General features: G+C 33.8%; 1 protein-coding gene and 1 pseudogene across 3 annotated transcripts in view; one reads left to right on the top strand and one right to left on the bottom strand.

The window, feature by feature from the left end:
• Nucleotides 1–27,510, bottom strand: part of LOC149483556 (uncharacterized) — a 184,693-nt gene that overhangs the window by 56,836 nt on the left and 100,347 nt on the right. The window lies entirely within an intron of this gene.
• Nucleotides 6,853–7,695, top strand: LOC149483557 (uncharacterized; annotated as a pseudogene).

Here is a 27,510-nt window from a genome sequence, read left to right on the forward strand (position 1 = left end):
TGTCTAAGTTATGTCTGATTTGAAGTGAAAATAGTTTAGAACTTTTATTGTTATAATAGAAGGTAATTACCTATGTGGACAGGAAATGTTCGGCGTCAAAGGTTTTCTTATTATAAAATGATATTCAAAAATTGGTGAATTCATGTGATGCCGATTTCATTCTATTAACTACGGCAACAAAGAAATAAAAAAAGCTTTATTCACGTAACATAAATAATACGGCTTAATTATAGAGACATATTTCATTAAAACAACAGTCAAGTGTCACAACCTTCCCAACCGCTGAATACCCCGAGTTAATAATTACAAATAAACCACTCATCTTTATTATTAAAAATTCAATCAATAACATAATTTAAATAATTAACATATCGAATGCGACACGCGTTAGCGGTGCACAGTTATAACGAGCCAATTAAGAGGTTGTATGAATTAATTCGATGTTGAGAAATTATTTATTGTCAAATAAATATTATGAATTTGAAATACATCCGCAACAAGGAGCGGAAAGAAGAAGACGTTGACTTAGCTGCTATAATAGCGAACTATCGAGAATTTTATTGGATACTTAACTGGCTTCAATCAACGCCTAATATATAATAATATACCTAACTTAATTCTCAATAACATATTATTTCTTGTGTTTAATATGGTTTCATATTGAAAAAATTACATTGTTATATGCATCAACAATATGAAGAACGTCTTGTGCATCGTCTTTGCGACTGCTTAACAAACTAGCAAATTAAAACATACTTACGTGTAGGTCTAGATTTTAGTCATCGAGGTAAGTCATGATTTCAAGAGGTCCAACTTTAACAAAGTAGGCGCTTTTTATATCCAAAGTACCGACGAACCACATACTTTGAAGTCATCAAAACTAGATAATTAACACGTTCACTGCGGCATGTCCAGTATCGGGCCATCAGCGACTACACCACAGTGCGGCGCCCAAAATCGCAGTTTTCACCGTGGTGCGGCGAGGTTTTTTATAGGTTAATCAATGACTAGAAAAGAGACAAATATATTTTTGTGATCACAGTTTGAAGTAGGACTCAATTTCGTTTAAAAATCGTATGGCAAAATATTGGACACACGCATCGAAAAGAAACCGTTTCTTTTGTGTGCGGCATGTCAAATATTTTGCCATGGACAAGCACCTCATGCCGCACTGTACTGCGAGCGCGCCGCGTGTCAGTCTCGCATAGTGATGCACCAGGACCCCACGCGTCGTTATCAAATTTTTAAATGACAATGATAACATAAAGGCTTTAGTTTTTTTACTTTCTTTTATTTCGTAGCATAAATGCAAAAAATATGTGATGGCAGTTGTGAAAATAATATAAAACATTAAAACAAAAGTTACTTAACAAATTAAAACAAAAGTTACTGAACAATTTCCTGATAGTACTCTATCAAGTACCTTGTTTTATAAGTGTTTTTTTTTTGTATCGACGATCTCGTTATCTGTTAACAAACAGACTGAAATATACAAAATTGATTTATATCGATATCGATGTTTTGTTTTACAGTGTTTCCCATCGCTATTACTGTAAACATGCCGTATCAACGCAGTGCGGGATGGCAAATAATTTTTCACAAAATCAGGGGTTTACATTTTCCCTCATATCTTTTAAACTATTGGGTCAAACTAAAAGCTATTTATGCGGTATATACTAGACTATATATACTATTATCTGAAAAAAAAAATTTTGAAATATCTTGAAATTTCATGAAATTATTAACCTTCAAAGTCAGAAGGTGCGATGTGATAAAAATGGCTCATAACGCACAGTGGTGAACTTGCCGATGTGAAGTATGGAAGACATGCCGCAACAACGGTAAGTTTGGCATTTTAGGTGCCGCAGTGAACGTGTTAATTTGAACTCTGGTCAAACTTAGTAGAAGATGATCTTCAAATAGTTTTAAAGGTAGTGCTTTTTCACATGAGAATTAAAGTTTCACATGGCGATGTACATTCTTATCACTATTAAAATGCCTAAGCAACTAAATAATCTATCGAGCTTTTAATATGACCACCTGGCGTTAGGAAAAGTGTTCAGAGTGTGGGAGGAAGCATCGAATATTCAATGTGTTGCTACACAGTACACACTATACCTAAGGTCAAAAATATTCGCATTATTTACAGCGTATTTGAGACGTAAGTATTAAAAATTAAATAAAGACCGTTCATGGTGTCTAATACGCAAGGTATAACGTTGAATGCCGTTCCGAGACCTTGTGTTTACTATGAACACAGCATGTCACAGTCGTGACGATTTTAATACAATTTATATGCATTACTCCTAATTCATTACAAATTCATGGCTTTAATTCTTATCAAATTTAATAAATGTTAATTGGCAGTAAGTGGAAAAACATTTATTTAATAATTTTGACCGTTTATATTGGTTCTTTATTTCACTTCATTATAAACTTTAAAATTCTAATCATTAAATTGCGTATGAAAGCACGGGCGGTATTTTCGTTTTTAATGTATAATATATGCAAATGTTATTAAATATATGACACGCTTGTTACTATTATATATGGATAATGTTATATATGATACTACTTATTTGATTTTTTTATAACGATAGAGATTTTTAATTATGAATATTATTAGAATACTAGCGGACAGCGGTCCGCCCCGGCTTCGCCCGTGGGTACATAATATTTACGTTTTCTCTACATAAGAACCATCCTCGTACTTCAAGGAATATAATAAAAAAAGAATTATCGAAATCGGTTCAGCCGTTCTCGAGTTATGCGCTTACCAACACATTTTGCGATTCATTTTTATATATAAAGAAGATAGATACCTACAGCTGTATGCTGTATTTTATAGCCTTGATAAAAACATTTATAAGTAGGTAAGATATAGTTTATGTGTAACAAGTAAGTAGTATTTAAATATTGGTCTGTCATGTACCTGATGTTTGTAATAGATTTTGCAACATAAAATAAAATAAAAGGACATATTTAAACACGTATATCAAGGAATTTGTGAATAATCCAATATTGCTACCATGTTACCGATTTGATACATAATTTATTATACAATATTCAAAGAAGGCTGGTCTTCTTGTAAACGTGGGTGTGAAAACAATATAAAAATATTATCTTTCGTAATGTAATATCATTGAGAAAAAATGCAGCGCGGTATGTGACTAATGCTTTTCAAACTTTCCTCCGATATTTCTTTCTATCAAGACCAAGTTCTGTGACCTATAGAGCCTTCTAATAAAAGACAAATGTTAGTTAAATCGGTTACGACGAAGGAAAAATTACTGTAGCAACTACTTTATATTCAAACGACATATCCTTTTGATTAAAACGAAACTCATAATAAGTACATAAGAATGTATAAAAATAAAGATTGTTAAATCAATCCTTCCATAAACGCTACAATTCCTAAATTACATTCAATATCATTTCCAAAGCTTTCAGTTGAATGTCGCTTTATCTCTACACAACACATTGAATACACATTATATTGTAATACAGCTAGCTAATGCGAGTGGTTCTCGTATACAATCTTCCATCATAACATGCTATACCAGTTTCAGTATCGGCCCGTTGAGTGAAACAGATTGCTCGATACACGATACCACTTGTGTGGTTCCTTGAATATGTTTATTAACATTTAAACAGGGATATGTGGACGTTGCAAATAGAGAAAAGTGTATGTAACAATAGTATAGCATTTTATTTAGCAAGGAACAAAAATATTCATTGGGTAAGACACGATTTACGTTGATATATCTTTTAGATCATTTTATGTAGAGATATCAACATAAAGACGAACTCGATCCAAAACGATAATGTATCTATCTATTAGTAAAAAAAGATCTCGAATAAATGACATTCAAATCGACTTTTCAGAAAACGTTGTTTTACTCACATTTTTATTACAAGGAAGTAGCAGTTACCCGTCCACCCAATTATAATCCTATCCATTGTTATTGCGTTGTATAATAAAAACCATTGTTTATCTCGCGCACATATATCACGTAGAAGGAAGTTGGATAGGTCTTTTTAAGGATATATAAGGGCCGACAGCGCTAACGCCCTGTCTCGGCAGTACAACGCAATTGTTAGTTGGCAGGCGTTCATTCCTATTTGGGCTAAGGAACACAGCTCCTGTCTTGTTTTACGCGTTTTGTGTTGCCAATAATCATGTTTGTACATGGACACATTTGAATAATGTGATAATTCCAACGAGGAATTTTTCGCACGGCTGTCGACGCTTTAATTATGTAAATATCTTTATTTTCTCGGTAAATATCGTCTGAATAATAAATAACTCTATTATCTCGAGAAACAAGATAATTCTTGCAGTACCTATCGATAATCGAAAATGCAATAAATAGATATCTAATCGTTATTTACCTATGCTAATATGTAATGTATATAACGAAAAATTCAAAGTTTACTATTAATTGATTTTAGTCCATTCTCTACACTCTCTGGTCACCTTGAACACGTCACCGGCAATTTTTTCATACCATCTTAAATATTGTACATGTGTATTCAATTATCTACGGTCGCAGGTGACACAAGACGTCGTCAGGTCGTTTTGAGTAATCCACGAGTCGAGTTAAATATTTCACTTGTAACATTGTAATTTACATAATAAAGCCAAGACACATGAACGCACTGTTCTGTATTATTGTATTGTGCGGAGCGGCAGGTTGCTTGCATTGAGAAGGTCAACTGAATTACATCGTCAAAGTAAAGTAATTTGCATGAAGGAAAACGCTACAGTTTCGATTCGTGTAAAATTATTGTTTTACACAACACATATGCAAATTAACAAGTCGATAATGATACTATTTTTTGTTTTCAATTTTCATTGGCTGAATCAGTGTGGATCGAAACAGATAGTATTTTTTTCTACTTAGTTACGTACGTAGTAACTGAAACAAAAAAAATGTACGTCAGTATAAACAATTCTTTTATTTTCACTAATTCATTGCTTAGAATAATGATGACCAATAATATTTATTTATTTACAATAAAAAACTTTATGTTGATCCTCTTATCGTCGAGTAATAAAGACATTCATGTAACTCGGTCATATGATAACATTTAGCAATAGTTATTTAATGTGATAATTGAGGAATTATTTCGCAATTAAATTGTTTTAAAGGTTAAATAGCCAGTCTCAGTTGTTTCCTGAACTATAAACGTTATTTAGTTCATTAAACACAGTAATTATACGAAATATTACAACATTAGGAAACTGGATTTGTAATTATATTTAGCTAACTACGACACCCGGCTTTACGCAGCGCTTTATATATTATATGTATGTCAATTGACCAAGAGAATCAATCTTATGTGATAAAAGAACGCCGCAAACAAGTTTAATTAAAATATGCGTAATTACTTTTATTTTTTAATTGTTTTTAGAAATATAGCCTCGAAGGGGTGATCACAAAGTGATACAGACGATGATAAATTTGAAGTAAGAAAATTTGGCGTAGACATTAGAGCAAATGAAAATTTCTCCTTTTTACTAATTGCATTGCTCTTTTATTATTATTATATATTGCTCTTATATGTCATCATAAACTGGGAGTCAGTATTCAACATCGCAGTACTCACAATACTCGGCCTCTATTACCGAGGATTATGCTAATGCACAAAGTGAGTAGCCGTTGATTTGTGGCCGGCTATTAGCGTCGGATAAGCAAAGGTCATTCCTGGAGACGGCGACCTTAAGCTTTCATTTGATCGCTTCTGTTTCACGCTTGATACTATTAATTTCTTGGAAGTGCATTTTTGTAATCCTTTATGTATTTATTTTTGGCTGATCAATTTAGTCGTAGCATATTGTAATAGGTAATTTTGGTATACTTAGTGTGGAACATGACATAACTTTATAGAAACTGCAATTTTTTATTTCATTCCGCGAACGAGAAAGTTTTCAATACCTACTACATAATATTAAATGTGTGTGAACTGTAAACTAAATATAGTCAAAATTTTCCTTAATTCGAATGAATATTTTCAGTCTTTCTATGGTTACATTCGTATATTATCACAAACAGTCAACCGTATCTTCTTCTAACACATCATCATGTCTATACGCAGAATCGAATATATAAACTCAGCAATAAGCTTAGCGGTTCCGATAATTACGTATCAATATTCAATTCCCCTTGTCTTTCAGTTAATACGATTCGGACCGCAGTAACGGCACACAACAGCAATGCAGCAAGTAGCACGCTGCACGCTGCTCACTGTTACACGTTACATCACGCCACCCCAACGGATGAAGCGGTAAAGTGCAGTTAGATTGGAAACAGTATGTTCATTTTTATATTCGAACTAGTCACTGACCGCTGGATATGATCCCATTTTTCAGCTGAGTTTCTTTTTAATTTGAAATATGTAATTTTATTTAAAAAGTACAAATAATAGTACAAATGGTAGAAAAGAAAGAATGTACACTCTAGTACTTGATTTTTATATGTCCATAAAACAAAAGAAGAAGACTTTTACTTTAAACTGATACCATCAAACTATTCTATTACTATTACCACGTAAGTATTAACTTTAGTTACTGATTTATGTAAAGTAAACGCACTAGAGTCTAGAAGTCGCTCAGTCACCTCAACAGTCGATAAAAGTCTGTTTTTACTACGTTGTTGATGGGCATCATAATTTAATGCAGCTATAAAAAGATTCAATCAGAATATTGTTTAAATAAATAGTTCAAAATTAACTCAAAAAACATAAATAATATTAAAGAGCTTTTTAAAAACTACGTCATTATCGGCTGAACATTCAACATTATGGATGTAATAAACAAAACATTACTTCGCCCACGCTTATCAATGTATATGTCAACGAGCTGATTGAATCACTCAGCAACGAAAGGATTGGTTGTCATATTGATGGAGTTTGCATCAACAATGTAAGTTACGCAGATGATATGGCGTTGCTGAGTGCTTCAATCTGCGGTCTTAGAAGATTAGTGGCCATCTGTGAAGAGTACGCTGCTCTTCATGGATTGGTCTACAATACTAAGAAAAGTGAAGTCATGGTCTTTGAGTCTGGGCGCCGAGTTACGCATTTTTTACCCCCAATACGTTTGAACGGAGTGCCATTGGGGAGGGTCTTTAAATTCAAATATCTCGGACACATATTGACCCCTAGACTCAGAGACGATGATGATATTGAAAGGGAACGACGGGCACTGGCAGTGAGGGCAAATATGATAGCTCGTAGGTTTGCACGTTGTTCTAATGAAGTTAAAAAAACCCTATTTCGTGCGTATTGTACATCTTTTTACACGTGCAGCCTTATGGGCTAGTCATACTCAACATTCTTACAGCTCGCTCCGTGTTCAATATAATAATGCGTTCCGGGTGTTAATGGGGTTGCCCCGTTATTGCAGCGCATCAGGGATGTTTGCAGAAGCTCATATAGACTGTTTTTACGCTACAATGCGAAAGAGATGCACATCCCTGGTGCGCCGTGTGCGGGACAGCCCCAATGAAATCATGCGCTGTATAGCGAGTCGGCTCGACTGCTGGTATGTGAACCACTGCTGCAGACTGTCTGCTTCCTTGATAGCTTTGTAGCGGTGGAGTACATTTCTAGCAGTCATAATAAATTTTATTTTTACTAACATAATTTTTAAGATAATAATTGTTACTAACAAAATGAGTCCTGGTTACTTGAATAAATAAATGAATTATTAAAATAAAAAAAAAATCTTTTTTTATTATAAAATAGTTGGTAATCAGCCATAACTTATCCAGAACAAAATTTACATTCAAAACTGTACGTGTGCATAAATCATACATTTTTTGCGATATTTCTATAATTGCATAATCTGTTACTGTGTCGTTTGTCAAATTTAGCTGTTCCTATAAATTTAATTTTTAGGAACAGCTAAATTGCAAAATTTAATTTCCGTTACTATTTCATGCATTGGATATAAAATATAATTTTCGACAGCCATAAATAAACTCGGACTCATTTGTAACAATTTCAGCAAAATAACACTATTAATGTGAACATAATCTACGCAAGGGTCATAGACAAATAATTAATTTTAACGATTTGCAAAATCCGTCACTTTAAATGTTCTCGTAGACCTGTAGTCTATAATCTATGCTCAAGTAACCAACAGTTACACCTCGACCCGCATTTATAACTCATAATAACGCTTTTATTTTACGATTTAACAGAATTGGTGCAATTGGTAATTGCTCTCGGGAAAGTGTATAAAATCTGAAAGTTGTGAAACCGTACGTACGTACGGCGTCTAATAAACATTTTATTTCTTTTTCTCTTCCGTAACATTTATGTAAACGTCCATAAATTATAGAGGAACAACGTTACGCATGTGACAAGTGAATTTGAAAATATTCGCATTTTTTGCACGTTCACGTCGAGATTAAATCAGACCGTTATTTAAAAGTCATTTTTGATAAATGAAACACATTTTTACGGCTTTTACATTTTCACCAATTTGTACGGAATTCATAGTCTGCGTTACGCAAACAGAATAAAGAAAATAAGATATCGTCTTATCGGTCACCTATACTGGTTACCTTTCCGTCTAGTTTCACTAACGAAATATGTAGTTATTATTATTTTTCATTAATTTTCACAAAACTCCCATCTATAAATTAATTATAAATCATCTCCTAACACCATAATATGATTATGTCCCAGTGTACATGCAGAACAGGCAATAGATCCTGTTGGTCGATGTTCGCGTCTATCATAATAAGGCCTAACAGCGAAGCTTGCGCCTACGCAGCGTTGTACACGACTCGCTCTGACACAATCACTGTCTTCGACAATTAGACCTACGATATTTAATGGCATGTATTTTTTTTTATGAAACAGTAGGTTCGACCTTGCATTGTTGCAAGTGTCATTTGAAAAGAGTAACTACTTGTTTAATTTGCGACTCATTGGTGTTTCGGTATGTGAAATATTAAATACTAAAGCCGACCAAAGCCTATTAATGACTTAATAGTGAAAGTAACATATGTATTTCTTAATTGCTACATTTGTTCTCGTGTATTTTCCATAATCATTAAAAACTACTAACATAACAGATAAAATGGAAATACTTTTGTTTTCTAACCAAGACAAAATACCCCATAGCATATACATACAAACTGAAGCATCGCTAAACCACGTTAATAACATCCTACTTTTAACCTGCGCTGTAATTCACCGCCTCTACAAAACGTTAACACCCAGCACCGTTATGTGGCAGCAGTCCGCACCGAATACACCCTAATATCGGTTATTTTGTAGAAAGTTTGATGGTGATTCATTTGATGACGTCACGGCCGCACCGCGCTGCACTCCTGGGGGCAAATGTCGCGGCCCACGTGCGCCTAACACGCGCCAACTACGCGCACCAAATACGAACACAATGTAAGCATTGAAAATTGATTTTGTTTTTCCTCTGCGTCATATTGCCGTAATATTACGAATTTATTGTGCCTTTAAATGACAAAAAATATACATCACAAATACAAAAGTGCCTTCAAATTTAAATTAAGATACATGACAAATAAGAAATGTACTGAATTATAGACATGATTTATTTAAAGAGATTAAACGGAATAATTTATGCTCCGATAAAATATGAAATCGCGAAAAGTGAAATATCACCCGCCAAAAGTCCACAGATGACGCTATGATTCGCGGCGAGTTTTGCACAGATAAAAAAGCACTATGTCACTTTATGCTCGGTTGTTGATTATCTGTGATAATATTTTAAGAAAAGTATCATGTTATTAACAAGGTGAACGGGAATACTGTAAAGGTTGCTAGTTCATTATGATAACATGATAAAGCGAAATTGTCCTAGGATGCAAACTTGCTTGGCAATAGTGCATAGATAATATAAATAACTTTTAGCATAAAATTTATGATAATTAACACTCCTACACAATATAGGAAGTTTTTCTTGCCATGCATTCGAATTTGTACATAAATAATGAGTTATCTATATAATATTATAGGTAGATACCAAATGATTGGAATTATATTTGAAGTTAAAACGGTCAAAGCGACGCGGACGTAGCACTATATACAAATATATTTAAGAACACACCTAAGAACTACGGAGGCACGTAGCCAGCTGCAGCGTAACAAGTTTTGTTTTAAAATATTTACGCTACATAATATCACTAAAACGTTGTTGAAACTTATTTCCCTGATGGTCCCTATTATTTTTTATTGAACACAATTTAGTGTTAAAAGAAAAAACACATTTAAATAACTTATTCACTTGACTGCCAACGTTTAGAAATAACGTGAAAATAAACACATGAACGTCAAGCGGCAACAAATTAACAATCGACGGAGAAATACGAAGTTGTCATTATCTGTTACACTCAGTTACAATATGCAATAATACGGGCCGAAAAAAATAAATTGGTATAATTAAGATCGCGATAACTTGCGCTATATATTTTTTAACGTTTACGTTTTTTTAAATAAACATATTTATGTAATGATACAAATTAAACTCGATAACGACACCCGGTACGATGGTTGTGACCTTTCAATGTTTTGCTCTTATTTTTCGTATACCCTTATACACATTACAGTTGTGTTAAACGCGGAAGCATGACATTTTGCCTGACAGCACATTTTAGACTTTACACCTCATTATTACGATTTGATTCGCTTTAGCAGCATAGTGACCTTTAGCATATAATCGATCTTATAGAGAAAACGATTATTATTGATCCCAATTACACTTCGGTAAGTACCTACTTGTGTGACAAATCGTGTTCATGGATTTACGTCGAAAATTATTATCCTGTATTCAATTATGTTGGAGATATTTGAAACCGATATCTATATTGGCTATTATTCATATGGTGGGAGTGTTAAAATTTTTAATTAAGTTATAAGGTCAAGGTTTGATACAAATTTGTACGTTCGAAAGTCCATACAAAATCAATTATTAAGATCATTAATGAACGCAATTGCTTTTTAAATTACAAAATAAAGTTGACATTATTAACACTAGAAGATGCAATAAATTCGTAGAAATTCCATCATACGCACAAGGCACATTTTAATTCATAAAATAAAGTTTTTTTAATGTTGGCAATACTGTTATGAAGACCAACGATCGATGACTGACGTCGCCTTGACATTCGCATGTCAAATGTCATCAGGTCGTCGACCCGACGCGTGATAGTTCAAAACAGATTAAGTTTTTATTTCTTCTCAATCTTGACGCCCTAGGGCTTAAACAACTTTCCAACTCGACCACATAGTTCAGATAAAACCTAGTGTACTTTTAAGACCTTTAAAAACTAAGAATCCTGTTTTATTTTGTCTTTTTGATGATTTTTTGAGCCTTGGAAGTTTAAAAAAAAACAATTTATTTTTTAATTTATTCGAGACAATGAACACACTATCCTAAAGTGATAAAAATACTCAGGAGTTTATAGAAGATAATATCTAGTCCTAAGTCCAAAGATAAGTTCAACGTCCAAGTAACAAAATCTCACAATAATCATGCTAAACAGCATTAATTACAAAACAATAATGCAATAATTATAATAATGACAGTAATTAAATTCTCTTACTCGTATTTTGTTTACGTTCATTTAAATATTGCCCACTGTCAATGCATTATGCAACGGCTACTGTGCAATAAGTCAATAATTCAGTCTTTTGATATTTTCTATTAAATGTCATACGGTTGAATCAATTTTTTACTGTCACAAAACACGTCTCATTTATATTATATGGAGCAAGTACCGTCGCGGTCGGCACAAAACATAAATAATTTAATTTAGGAAACGTAATGTAACCAACTTAAAGGTGAACCACTTTTAAGTTTATCTTCGCCATTATAATTTGAATATTAACTGCTGTGTCGTATATTATGATAACGGTGTGTTTGACTTATATAACATTGTCGTTTTTATATAGGCCAAGGTTATAAAGTGTAACTGTTGTAAGAGCGAACTAATATCGTGAATAAACAGGAAGTGACGATTACACTATTTTGTTTTGATCTATGATTTATCATACCTATAGTTGTATGTACTTAACATTTTTTGTTTGTAGTTTAGCATACTTTTCCTGACCAATCTGCTTTCTGGTTTGATGTAACGAATCACACTGATCCCTATTACAAATCCAATATTTGCTTCAATAACGTAATTGTCCGAAAAGTTCCCAAATCCCATCACAACATTGCAAGCCAACACCATTCGAATCATTCAAAGCATCCACTTCAATACAGACTACAGAGTTTATAATTTCAATCTAATTTCGTAGTTGCGAATGTAAACGTCATTATGCATAATTTATAGTTCGCTCGGCGATTATAACTGCAGCACGGCTTATACAAGAACTCAACTATCCGCAACACGTGTATTCAATAACCTTGCAATAAATTAGTATTTGTAAAGGTTACACCCTTCAGAAGGCCTAGAGGACTTAGCACTAAATCTGTGTAGGCTCGCCACACTTTTGGGAGTAGTAGGAAAACGTCTATGGGACTATATCCCGCCCGATTAGGGCCCTTCTGGCCTCCTCCACTCAAGCGACAGCCCAAGCCGAGGTTCGAGATCCCCGTCAAGGGGGGACGCCCTTGCGCATGTCGCTACCAGGGTGAACCTTCAGTTCACCCCCGCGTCTGCGTTAAAATGTAGAAGCTCTTCTGGCTAACATTGAGAAACACCACAAAAAAAGGGACTATATCATAGACTATAGGCAATCTAGATGATAATAGTATGGTTTTATATAATGTGTGTACATCCGAAAATAAGGATTAGTAATTATATTTATTAGTAAGCTGTGATACAGGTAAAAGTTAATTCACAGCTGGAATAATGCTTATGATTTTGGTTTGTTGGATTCAACTCTGCTTCAAATAGAATAATATAAAACTGGGAAATTCCATGATCATATACATATCACATAAACAAGCCTTTTCAAAAAAATATGAATAATTAAATCGGAGAATCCTCTTAAAATGTGTTTACATTATAAATAAATGGCGGAAAGTAGCAAAACCTCATGGTATCAGAAACACATTATTTTTATGTATAAAAAGAAACCAGTTATTTGTGTTGACATTTTACATTTAAAAGTTACACTAAACAATTATCTTACTAATATTATAAATGCGAAAGTTTGTGAGGATGTGTTTGTGTGTGTGTGTTTGTTACTCTTTCACGCAAATACTACTGAACCGATTACAATGAAATTTAGCACACATATAGAAGGTAACTTGGATTAACACATAGGATAGGTTTTATCCCGGAAATCCCACGGGAACGGGAACTATGCGGGTTTTTCTTTGAAAACGCGGGCGAAGCCGCGGGCGGAAAGCTAGTAATCCATAAATGGCAATTTTTCCTTGGGAGATATTTCATGATTAATAAAAGTATTCGTAAACCATTTTCCAAAACAATGGCCATTCGAACCGGAATAAATATAATTATGTACCTACATATATAAATGAATAAATACATATGTATTTTGCTTTAACGTAGCATAATAGTATTTACCTAACCTCTAGAAATAAAGTGCAACAAGGTCTAGAAATAAACTTTATTTCATAATACATACTCCTTTCTATCGCGATTTTTAAAGAATTAACATGATATTATTATTATGATGATATTGATAATCCGATTTCTATGTAACTAAAATCTCAATAGTATCTGAATATTTATAAATTTATCTACTTCGATAGATATCTATTTATAAGCGAATATTAATTTATGAAATTGAATATGAATACAGAGCGTGGTAATGACCGTGCATTTATTACATGGATTTATATTAATAGCCAATATCAAACGTATTAAAATGTAATCCTATGATAAATAAATCATTATTATTTCTATTTTGCAAGTTGTTAATTGCATTATAAAATAAACAACTGATACTCGTTTGTCTTTTTATAGATTAAAAATAAAAAAGAATAAGCGTGGCCTTCATCGACTATTAAATTGGAATAATTATAAGATCTACATTTAATTAAAACATGACCTTTGATACTGTAACGCTTGAACTATGGACGAATAAAAATAAAGACGAGGCCTTGAACCACTGGGTCGGCACTGTTTATTTAAAATTTAGATTTGCTGATTATTTCTTTCGTAAGCATAAGAATAAGTTATACTTATAAGTTTCATGTGAAATATTAAAATACAGTTTTTTATGTGGATTATTCTTTATTGAGACACACAGTTCGTGTTACTTATGTTTTTTTATGATTATCAGCAAAAATACATATTTTTTCATCTCACAATTTTTTATAAAACCTATAAGATCATTATTTATAAAATTTACAAAAAGTATTAATTTTGCTATGTCTCTCAAAATCCGTATACATGGTGTTACTAGCTTGAAGATTAACTGAACAGTTATTGTAAAGAGGTACATTCGCTCAATTGTTTCCTTGTGTAATGTACGGCTCGCGCTGGACATACATACAAGTTGTATTGCTATAATGCATTACGTTTACAATAAAATTTAATTACTTAGTTCTATAAATATATTTTCCTACTATTTTTCACTTTTTAAGTTATGCATATATATTGTATGGGCGTATTACTATATTGTCACACAATAAATAGATAGTCGAATGTTTGAATCAAACATGATATTAAGAACATTACCAAGGAATTGTTGCAATGCCATTACTAGTTACTACCATTACCGACATTTAACAATTCGTCAATCTACCTTTATTTACAGTCTATTACGATCGCGTCGCTCATTATAAAGCATTCGAAACATGTTACACTGTATCCTGATTTAGGCCTTTAAATCCATAACGACCTGAAATTCTAATATTATCTATAAAAATTGCAGGTTTACCTATTAACTCACACTACGTCACTCGAGAACACCTCCCAAACTTACCGATACGTGTTTCTTACACGTACACAATTAGTATTAATAATAGCACACACGTCCATCGCTCCATCGATACAGATCTTCCATCTACCACCCTCTCTAGTTCTCAAACCGCGAACACCAGGAGCCGAGCAGCCATCAATCCTGCCGCTTATCAACAAGGCCACAAAGCGGTCGCACCTTACAATGACGATCACAAGGTATTCGCGTTTGATGTATGGCCTGTCGATATCTGTGATCGCCGTGACGGATAGGCAATTTATATGTGCACAATTTGCGTACCGGTTTCTGATGGGAATTATTGTGATGCAAGATATAGGTAAGTTCATACGTCGCTTGGAGAATGTCCCCTAATTATATTGGTGGTAAGCTGACATGTTGCGCTTTGTCCACGTAGAAAGTCATTGATCACTGTACTGTACTGTAATAATGTAATATAGTTATCAGTATCTAAAATAGGCAAGATATATAAATAAAATGACCGTAATATGTTTAATTTCAGGATGAAGCGTTTAGTGACAATCTTTAAAATTGACTAACTATAAACCTGCATTGTATAAAACGACAACAATTATATTTCTACGAGATTCTATTTATACGAATTCTATATACATAATAGCAAAATGAATAGTACCTATTTGCAGTAAGGCGGAAGTAATAATGGAGATTGAAAGGAAAATGGATGCATTAGTTTTAATAAACGATTTATAACATTAGACATTTTCATTTTTTATTATGATAATGGAGAAATCTTTGCCTAGACAAAAAAGGAAATCCTATGATTGCATTTCTTGGTCTGTATAAAGCTTACGATGTTTTATTGTTTTATCTTTACACACATGAAAGATAAGTTGCTGAATGGTGCTAATGCCAGCTGAAAAGTTTTTGCAAGGAACGACATAGAATAGCTGTTCAAAACACTAGCCACATTAACGTTATAGCTATTCAATTTCACAATAGCCACGGCGGACACATCACAGCTAATCCGAAAAGCTTTTAAAAAGATAAACGAATCAAGCCTCATTTGCATCTGGGTAAGCCTTTATCCTGCGACTCATAAGCGAGTGCACAAACAACAACGCGGTGCGACCGGTCAGCACTTTACAAAGGCCACGCTCAAATTCGATCACTTTCCCGTCTCGGCTTAATCCGAAATGTCGTACCCACTGACATTTTTATGTCGGGACGACATTTTGACGGTTACGACACCGGCGATAGGATCGGACCAATTAGAGATTAATTTATTCGGTTTTGATTATTCCATCATACTCGTACCTACGATGACTCAATTGGTGCGCGTAATGTATCGTCTGTCTGAACTTTACTGGTAGCAAAAAGCTACCCTGAAGCTGGTTGTGTGAATGCGTTTGCATACAATAGGTTATGTGGACCGAGTGCTTACTTGCATTCAGCGATGATGAAACAATCATTTAGCTTACATAATATGTACTGATAATAATTGATTATTGTGTGTTTAACTACAGGATAATAGGACCTAACGTGCTTGTTATAGATTAAATTTTATTTCGTTGATTAAATAACTAACATTGATTTATACATATAAGTGATTGTTTTTATAAAATATTAGAAAATATACCTACGTAAAATGATATGACAATTATACACCCACTACACTAGGAACATTACATAGGTAGATGATACAAAGACTAATCCTTTGTTATATATTCCACAGCCTTTACATTCACCGAAACTCGCATCAATTATTCAAAAACATAATACTTAATCTGCCACAAATCATCCAGACCACACAGCGTAGCCTCAAAAGCGTCACAGATCAAACAAAATATTGTGTGTTACATAACTAGAATCCGTGTTGTGTAGGTTATTGAATTGCAATCCAGTTCGCCTACAGCCCATTGTTGATCGTGTGAGGCGTCTCTCTACCATTTGTCTTCAAAACCAAAGATAGGACGATAGCTGGATCAAAGTGGTATAGCAACGTCCAACGATTTGTGCTCGTCGCCTTAATGCGGCCGGTTCGGTTATGCCATTTATCGAGATTGTACATTAATAAATACATCCCGCTGGACGATTGTTTAAGTGGAGATTAAAATGTATACATCACTGGGGAAATGTATCGCTGGGTTTTAGTGTATCAGTTTGAATGGTATGAAGAATGCGGGAGGTACGGCTTTGATGAGATGACTCATCCATTTCTAAAAGTAATGTTATTATTTGTGGTTGTTAAAAGCAAATTAAGATACATGAAAAATAATGTCTAGTTTACGTTTAGAAAATTCGAATTTAGACTTTTTGGTCGTAATATTTTAGCATATGAATGAATATAATAGAAATTAAAAAGAAATTTACTAAGGAATCATTTCTAACTTTTAGCTTTAATTTTTATATCTACTACGGAAGAATTATAAAGATAACCGTACCGTAAAATAAGTGTTACACTTGGCACGATATAAATAATTACTAATAACATATAATGTAACAAGGAAGTGAACATCAAACTTCATTTTATTAAGAGCTGTACAATTAGACCGGGAGATATTGACACAAAATTTCGAGTCATTTGTAACAGAATGGCGGTTCTACAGGGGTCCTAGTACGCAATGACAAAAAAAAATGATGGTGTGAACGCTGGTACCGGCGGCTTAGTCGCGTGGGCGTTAGTCGAACTCGTCGGAAAAATAGCGAATAAGCCGCCGGTACCAGCGTTCACACCATCATTTTTCTTTTTGTCATTGCGTACTTAGAACCCTGTAGAACCGCCATCCTGTTACAAATGACTCGAAATTTTGTGTCAATATCTCCCGGTCTAAATCTCCCAGTAAAAATACAAATACAATAAAATACAAATGCACACTTAACCACAAATATTGTACTTTGGATTACTTCGTTATTCCTGTGTGAAATAAATAAATCTCTGCACCTATCCGTTAAAACAGATGAAAATACTTTGCATCCACACAATCATACAGAGCTAGCTTATAGTCTAACCATAACATTACAATCAAAATCAAATAGCGATTAGATCCGCGATTCCACACAATAATCCTCAACGTAACGTGTCACCTGTCATACACAGTACACATACACACGCCACACCATACACGACACGAGCGAGCAAAGAATGAGTTCGTTCCCCATTCAATTTGCTAGATGTTCGGATGTCCATGCTATCAACGTAATGCTGCCTCATTGAGTGGTGCGCGCCATAAATCTTGCTCTCACCCACACACGCATGAATCTAGTTAGCCTGACGTGCAGACGTTCAACTTGATCATCCATAATGTCTATGTGTGCATATGTGGTGCTACAAATAATGCGTAGTGATGCTCTGTAACCTGTTCTCGATATTATACCTAGGAATGTTAGACTCTTTATGGCCGCTATAGATTTGTTTTCGAGTACAATCCGATTAGACATGCACTTGCAGGAAGGCATCAAAACTCATAATACCACGGAGAATTCATTATAAAATAAATTTCAAAGTGTACAAACATACCAGAGACTTGTTTTAGATAAAAAATATGACTAATGATAATGATAATAGTAATTAATATTCATGATAATCAACAATGTAAATCAATTCACTTCATAAGATAACAAGTTCCGTAATATTTTAGATATAGTCCAGCACTAATTGCCATATCTTACACACCTTAAACTAAAAAAAATATTCATTTAAATTAGAAGGAAAATTACAATATTTTTTATAAGACCACCCACTTACTAGGTGTGTAAAATACATATGCGAAGATATTGCAAAACATACGCAGTTACGTTTAATCCAGCTTTCCAACTATCTATATCATATAAGGGTTTTTCAACCAGTGACCAAGGCTCAACCCGAGGCATTAACAATTTCTCGGGTCAAATACCATTACGAAAGCCAGCAATATAATTTACACGCGAAACTCCGCTCGTATTTGATTATTCAAATCCCACTATTTATACCATAGATTATTATCACGACCCTACGCATAAAGGAAAGCCTAGAAATGATCTGTCCCATGAAATCTTACGTGATTGGATAATAATTTAACACTCGATTCTACAATGGCTGGACTCTGTCTGAGCGATAAGAAATCAAGTCTTCGCGATTCGAGAGGAATATTATGTAGAGAGATTTGTTTTATTTGTATTTTGCGGCGATATTTAATGGGAAATCTTTGTTCGTGGCTATTTTGCTTTATATAATAATGGGATGCCATTTATTTCACATAGAACGTCGACTGTAGGAATTGGATTGTTTTATTACAAAAATTAAGGCTCTTTCAGTATTTATGTAAACATGCATAATAATTTAAAATAATTTGGAAAATCCAAAAGTGCACGCCTCATAATTTTTTTTTAATAAATATTTATTAATTATTATTTTTGTTTATTTAATAACAATTAAACCACATCGAATCAGACCCTGAAAAATGAAAGGGTTCTATTCCTGAGCATACTCAAGCGTAAGAGAAAAAAAAGACTCGATTAGTAAAGTATTTCGGTCGCTATCGTGTTAACAAGAAAAAGGATCCGCACATACAGACACACGGACGTCCAAGACAGAACTTTTTTAAACTGTTTTTTAACTAGTTTAAATAACAAAAATGACATTAAAAATATCATGAACGTTAAAAATAGTGTTTTTTCTTAATATGTGTGTGTGTGTATTATCTTACAAGTGCAATGTATGATACATAAAGACATTTTAAGTTTGAAAAATCAGATGTTTTGCGCGAAGTGACAGTAGTACCCACCTCAACGCTTCGCTTATGAGGCGTGCAATACATTAATTGCCATATTCTCGAAGTGTTTATTTTTCTTATATTGCAATTGGTATCTACTTGTATTAATGTCATGACAATTACATAATACATAATTATTCCGGGTTGCTAATGAATTTTATTGATATTAGACTTTTACAAGCTTTTGCCTAACAAACGCGCTACATGTTCGACTTAATTGCACTAAAGTTATAAAACTAATTGATTGCAATAAATAATAGTTAATGGTAAAAGTAAATAAATTACGCAAGTGGACGTGAGCCGGCGAGAGCGCGCTCTATATCAATTGATATTTTCGCGAACACTGTTTTTATTGCTATGCAATTAAAATAAATTAGCATTTCTGATTAGTAATAACTTCACATTAGGGTTATATTATGACTCTTTTTTGGTACGATTCAAATTAGAGCTTTATAATTAAACTAGCGACCCGCCCCGGCTTCGCACGGGTACAATGCTGATACTAAATACACTACAGAAAAACTGCGAACGTTGTATATAAAAATTAAAAACATAGCGGCCCGCTCCGGCTTCGCACGGGTAGCTAAATAGATAGCCAGGCGGCCGGCCGGTACCGCCGCAAACGCTACATCCCGCAATTTTTAAATCTGTAATATCTTCGAAAATATTCACTTAAAACATACGGTGTAAAGGGCAATTTAGATCTATATTAAATGAACAATGTATTCAAGGTATTTAATTGGTTAAGGATTAATGCTGTATTGGTTAAAATCGCATCGAATATTAGCTTTTATTTGTCGTAAAAAGTAAATGACAAAAAATAGTTATTGTGGGTTATCCATAAGAGATAGACATATACCATCGCGGACTTTTCTGTAGACCTTTTCAATGTATATAATACTTAGTACATTATTTTGATAAAACTCGTAGGGTTCAGCCTGCGTTTGCAATGTAAGCGGAAAAAAAGTAATTTTTTACGACATCACATTAGAAATCTCAAAAATAACAGTACTTCTCCACTATTTAATGGATGTTATTATACATATAAACCTTCCTCTTGAATCACACTATCTATTAAAAAAAACCGCATCAAAATCCGTTGCGTAGTTTCAAAGATTTAAGCGTACAAAGGGACATAGGGACATAAGGACATAGGGACAGGGAAAGCGACTTTGTTTTATACTATGTAGTGATTTCTATTGCACGCCTCATAAGCGAAGCGTTGAGGTGGGTACTACTGTCACTTCGCGCAAAACATCTGATTTTTCAAACTTAAAATGTCTTTATGTATCATACATTGCACTTGTAAGATAATACATACACACACATATTAAGAAAAAACACTATTTTTAACGTTCATGATATTTTTGATGTCATTTTTGTTATTTAAACTAGTTAAAAAACAGTTTAAAAAAGTTCTGTCTTGGACGTCCGTGTGTCTGTATGTGCGGATCCTTTTTCTTGTTAACACGATAGCGACCGAAATACTTTACTAATCGAGTCTTTTTTTTTCTCTTACACTTGAGTATGCTCAGGAATAGAACCCTTTCATTTTTCAGGGTCTGATTCGATGTGGTTTAATTGTTATTAAATAAACAAAAATAATAATTAATAAATATTTATTAAAAAAAAATTATGAGGCGTGCACTTTTGGATTTTCCAAATTATTTCTTATTATTTTATTTTACAACAGCTAAGTACATTTTTTAAATTTAAATTATGTTTGTAATAAATCACAGGAAATTTTCTCAACAAAAATGAAACAATAATTTTCAAAGTCTGACATCTCGTAAGTCCGTAAACAATAGGTATGATACATTCTGTACTACGAGCTATCATGGCTAAATATCAGCGCACGCCCTCAGGCATGGGGACCTTGTTAAAGCCAATAAATATTAATAGGATCAAGAGCGTGTGCGGTACTTGCGAGTTGCGATTGCACGGCGCCGATTCCGTCCGAACGCAAAGCTCGCATTCGGTCGAACCTACAGACGCAATAACACCCTTGTACCTATATCTGCGAAACACTAATTTATACGAATAATGTCAAGCAGATACCGTAATGGCGTCGCTTGTTGAACTCGGAAGAAAACTGCGTTAGATACGCAATAAAAGGGCCAGCGATAGTTGCAACTACATTTGATTACACTGCACCGTTTCACCCACGCGGTGTCGCGGCCGGCGTAAATATGGTGCAAGGAATTAGAGCCAGCTGTTATTTATCGCTCGCGCGGAGAAATCGACGCTTCAGCCGACTTCCTGCTCGGACCCTGTCGAGAGCCCACCAGACAGTAATACTCTTGTAATGGTCCTTTATTTGCCGCTGTAAAACTATATCAGTGCCGCTCCATTGTGAGTGCGTATCGGACAATGCTCATGTATCCACTTGGATTGACAATTGTTTGTACAATTTACGATCACGTTCGCTGTGTTGCGCGCTTGTTCTGTTTTGTGTCTATTGGTGCCTTATTACTAGACCCTTATCAAACTATGTACATCGATCGTCCAACAAATATTCTATGATGTTATTCCCTATTTTTATTCGAATGCATTTACTTGCATTGTTTGTATATTGAAAGTCATTTATGTATTTACTATCAATTAACTAACATCCAAAACATTTCTAATTTCTATGTTATATCTTACTTAATCATGCTGCAGTAAACGACTTGTTATAATTTGCCTTTACTGTATTCTTGAATTTTGCTCTACAGTAAAATGACTATCACCTTAAGCTTTGTCCTGTGTCCAAGAAAAGCGCGGAAGTGTTTACCGGCCTAGCCGTACACTTTTTATGTCAACAATTGACATTTGCTTGACATTTGACATTCTAAGACGCGTAATTATTATCAGTGGGTGCGGACTGTCAATGCATACCTAAACTGGGTTACCTCTTGATGGATATCGCCGGTTCAAACCAGTTACCAGTTGTAATGATTAATACCCCGTACGTAGTAAATACCAATTGAGATTCAATCTAATTAAACGATTTTCCGTACGTGTTTGTTGAATATTTAAAGCAATTTATGACCGGTCTCCATTGGGTAATTACTTTATGTTTCAATTTGGTCAGTGTAATGTTATGAAATATAGCAAATGTCAAGGATAATAAGTAAAAGAAAATGTTGGAAATTTGCTCGAAATAATACTGTTTCCTTAACTGTCAACTATGTTTATTGAACTTTGGTATTTATGTAATATTGATTTTCAAAGGAGCCGTAATGGTCTATGTTTCCTAGTGACTATTTTGCTTTATTATTTATAGTATTTCACATTGAATTTTGAAGGATAACACGAAAGATAATATGAGCTTTCTTTCTCTTGCATTTATGAAGATAGTATCGAAATGAAACGACGTGCTCAGCGCACGAGTTCCATCAAATCTCAACTATTTTGTGGCTTGACATTTCTAATAGAACCTGCTTCAAAAAAAAAATAACATTTACGAAAGTAGAAAATTGCATTATTACAAACAGATAAATTAGAGCGATTAAAACTAAAAATAGCGCAAAGATTTTAGAGGTGCTAAAAATAATATTAGTTCAAGTCACCGTGGATGTCGAAGGATACTTTTTGCCCACATCATTGTGACATTGGCGGCCTCGCTTCGCTCAGAGGTGAAATAGATTGAGGCACAAAAAGTCGCGCGACCGCCGACGTCATTGTATACCCTCTATGTATAGTCATTCTTTGGATTAAACTGTCTTCGAAATACTTTTTTAGTTTTGCAGAGTTCTGTCATCATGAGAGAGATTAGCAAGTATTTTTTTTATTAAAACATCAAATAATAAATAAGGACTTTGGCGATTACTCTTCCGTTTCTTTTGATTACTTTTACACGAATATTTTTGGAAAATACAAACTCCACAAGATACGTTACTAATATTTAATAAACGTTTAATATATTGTAAGTAAATATGTACTTCTAAATTGGAAGCACTAATTAAGTACACATACCCTAACACTTATATAATTTTAAAAGCACTCAAAGAAGCGCTAGACAAAAACTTCTTGAAAAATATTATTATTTTATAGTTAACTATATCTCTAAAGGTCATACAAAATTCCAAATGATATCTACCATTCATAAGAAACCACGTCCACAAACAACAGTGTTGTCAGTTTATTTTTGTCAATGAATAACTCAACACCCACTCAATGCTTAAATTACAATACTCGATTGATATATACATTTTGAGACACATATTGATATGTTATTTTAATGATACCTACAATTAAACTCATATCATATTCATCAAACTTATTGACAGATTGTAATGTGTTATAAGGAAGCTTATTATAGCACTTCATCACCAGATGTTTCGATTTTTTTATAAATGTCAATTCTAGTATGATATGAAATTATGTTAAACATTTATTCGAGTACCTAGAACATTATTTTTTAACTTTTAATACTGTATAGTTGGCTACTTGCAGTTGCCGTAAACGTGAGAGCTTTTAGATCGCTGATTCACTTTCTTACTTTTCCATTCGCATTAGAATAGATATTTTTTTTATTTTATTAGAATATAACCTTCATTTCATATCTAAAAAGTTTTTTCATCGCTGTAAAACAGACGTCCTTCTCAAACAGTTCATGGGTTATAAAATTGATCCGAATCCATTTCCCTTCGACCTAACAGACATGATCACGTAACAAGCAGACCTACAGTGCTTTACTTTCGCACACTAAAAGTATAGATTACCCATATAACATTGAAAACATTGCCCAACAGCCAAAACCAACGTATTACAAATAACTAAAAACTATCGGTTCGCCGGTCGCGTCCGAAATCACGACACACAATCTCCTATGAAAAATTCCTGTGAGAACGCCACAGAGCAGTGATATTGATCAATTAATTCGGCTCACAAACTATTATGAAATGTTGTAATTACAAAGAATCGGACGTCGATATCCGGCGGGCGGGTCGCAGGCTCGCGGGTTACCCTACCGGAGTGTGGCGAGCTGTGGCGGACGGCGGTGTTACAAAACTATACCCGCTCCACTTTCTTACTCTGTCGCACTGTCTCATTTGATCTGTGACTGTGAACTTTTCGTTCTTCCGCTTGGGGCCTCGCGTTGGAACTTTACAATGTATTTTTTATATGTTGAAAATAGAAATGAAATATTTATCGAATAATTTGATAGTGTACAATTAAAGGATGTTATAGACTATTAAAAAAATTGCTACAGTTGATTGTTATTTAAACATCATAAAGCAGTAATTCAAAATCAATCATCACCACAATGCAATATCGATTAAATTTGTATTATTAAATTTATATTTTCATCAAATTAAACATAGCAATGTAAAATCTCCATCTAAATATCAATGGACACACAATTAGATAGTCATCTCACAAAAATGACAAGAACAAACTCTATAAAACTTATAAATTATATAGAAAATTTTTAATAAACAATATTCTGGATCCATTGGGAGCAGCGCCGGGGACCAGTTGCGAGGGGACAGTGACCCGCGCTATCGCGATCGCAGCCTCCGACCGGCCAGATGCCGAAAGATGTCAGCCAGGTACGGACTATAGTCTATATAATTATTATATTTTTTATCGTGTATCAATATGTTATATTAGTTCTTAATTCTAATACATTATCTTTTTTTTTTGAGATTTTATTTACTAAGGTACTATTTTGTGATGCCTTCTTTGCGAGATTATTAATTACCTATATCAACTAAATTTCTGAGTCAGTAAAATATAAATTCTTTAAATAAGTAGAAACTCTTATAAGGACTAATTTAACACAAGATTACATTACATCTAAGTAAGCTACATATTCATAATAGGACTATTAACACAAAATCGAATATTATTATAGAACCTTAACAAACTACAAAAAATTAAATTAGCTATTACCTATTACTAACATTAAATTAACTATTATAAATTATTATTCACACTAACAGTTTACGTACCACCTAACCTTCTGCCACCTTAAAGAATTAAAGCACTAAAAAATATACAAATTCACTTCGCCCAATCCGTATCTGTGATAACCTTTAGCTCGAGGCGATCGTATTAAAAATAAAAAGAAGCGGCGCGGCGTTAATAACGTATTTCTACCGCAGCCTCCGCGCTACCTCAGCAGGCCCTCCCCTCCGCGGGAATACCACGGCACGGGAACTAATTGAATACCATATCATTAATGCTGCATTGTGGCGGGATATTTGGGAATATTTTGGGCTTTTATGTACGCCATTAGCGGTGAGCTTCGATTATACGGGGTTCGATATCGAGGCTTTTGTTGCAAGTACCTACCTACAGCAAGAATGCAATATCTGCTAAGGAAGTTTTTTTAGTAACTACCTATATTCATAATAATAAAACTTTTTCATGGACGACCATAATTTCACTGCATTTGCCAATAAGTTTCTAGTTCATTTTCTAACGAGCTATTTCTTTTAAATCGCATGACGACATTGTTTTGTATTATTCTGACACATCAATCTGTAACCACATCGCAAACTATTCTAAATTTCTTTTGAACTCGTTTATAAGTTTAATTATCAATTCGAATCGAATTTACTGATAGGATATCCTATCAATAAATTCCCATATTATCGGATACACATTGCATCAAACAAATGGCTTTAGCCAGAAACATTACTTTCCCAATGAAATAAAAACTACAACCACTAAACTTTACAATCAATCTCCAACAGTACCTATATAATTTTCAATTAAATCTAGATTGGTACAAGAGCTAATTAGCATTAAACTCTGTTATTACAATCTGGGTGCATCGGATGGGCGATACGGATCTGCGGCGGACGCCTTCCGTCTTTCGCGACCACCTCATTACTTGGCCATAACCTGTGAAGCTTTATTAGCTTCGAGTATAGCCGTATGAAGATCAAGTATGCATTTATATCTATGTATATGTATTCGTTGGTATAACGTTATACGTTCGTATAATAAGATGATGTAGCTCTTTTAAGCGCAATACATAAAACTTGCCTATAAAAACATGGTGGATCACATTAATAGAAGTTAAAGCATATTTGTGTATAAAACGATTAAGATCCTCATTATTAAAGTCATTCTAATCCGTGAATAATGTTATTTACAAGCTAGATTAAAATTTAACCTCACATGCATGCATGTTTACATTGTATCAACATAAAAACAGGCAGGATGTTAATACGCAATCAGCAAACACAGTCCATAAAACCGGCACTTATTTACAAATAAAAAATTTCTAGTCATAATAATAGACATGATGGAAATAATCTCTCGCCTAGGCTAGCATTATGGACATCCGACTGCAGATAGCCTAAGAATCGGAGGAAATGCCTAATTTTACGATCACCTTTCAATGCGATTAGAAACGCGCCTCCGAACACCATTCAATGAATGAAATCCGCCATAAATTTCCCCTCTAAGAGTTGAAATAGTTTAGTATCATTGTTTACGTTTAATGCATTGCCTTTATCTCGCATGCAATCTCAAATAAATACGATGTAGTACCTATAATGAGGCGAGATTGTTCACTTCCGTAATTATACTTTTTAATTGATTACTTTATCGATGAATGTTAATTGTGAGCTTTTTATTGTTCGAAATTAAAATAATTTTGCGAATTAGCAGTCGTTAGTTATTACTAATTCTTCTGTTGGTTATTTAGTTAGAATTAATATATTGCCGCCGTTATTAAAAGAAATGAACCTCCCGACTAACCCTTAGATATGGCGTTCATACATTCGTTCAAACATTGCATAAACCCGAGAATTCAGCTAACGTTAATTATGTGCAAACTGTTTAATAGGCCCATTATAGGGGCCGTTCATACATTCTTTGCTTTAATTAATTTTAATATCCAAAGCTTACAAATTACAATAAAGTCTTTGTGGCTAACAAGCACGTGCTCCCTTATTATTGC

Source organism: Colias philodice, chromosome 13 (genome assembly GCF_061535455.1).
Source record: "Colias philodice isolate Cphi_HAF_F1 chromosome 13, ilColPhil1 Martin Lab GWU primary, whole genome shotgun sequence".
Lineage (NCBI taxonomy): Eukaryota > Metazoa > Arthropoda > Insecta > Lepidoptera > Pieridae > Colias > Colias philodice.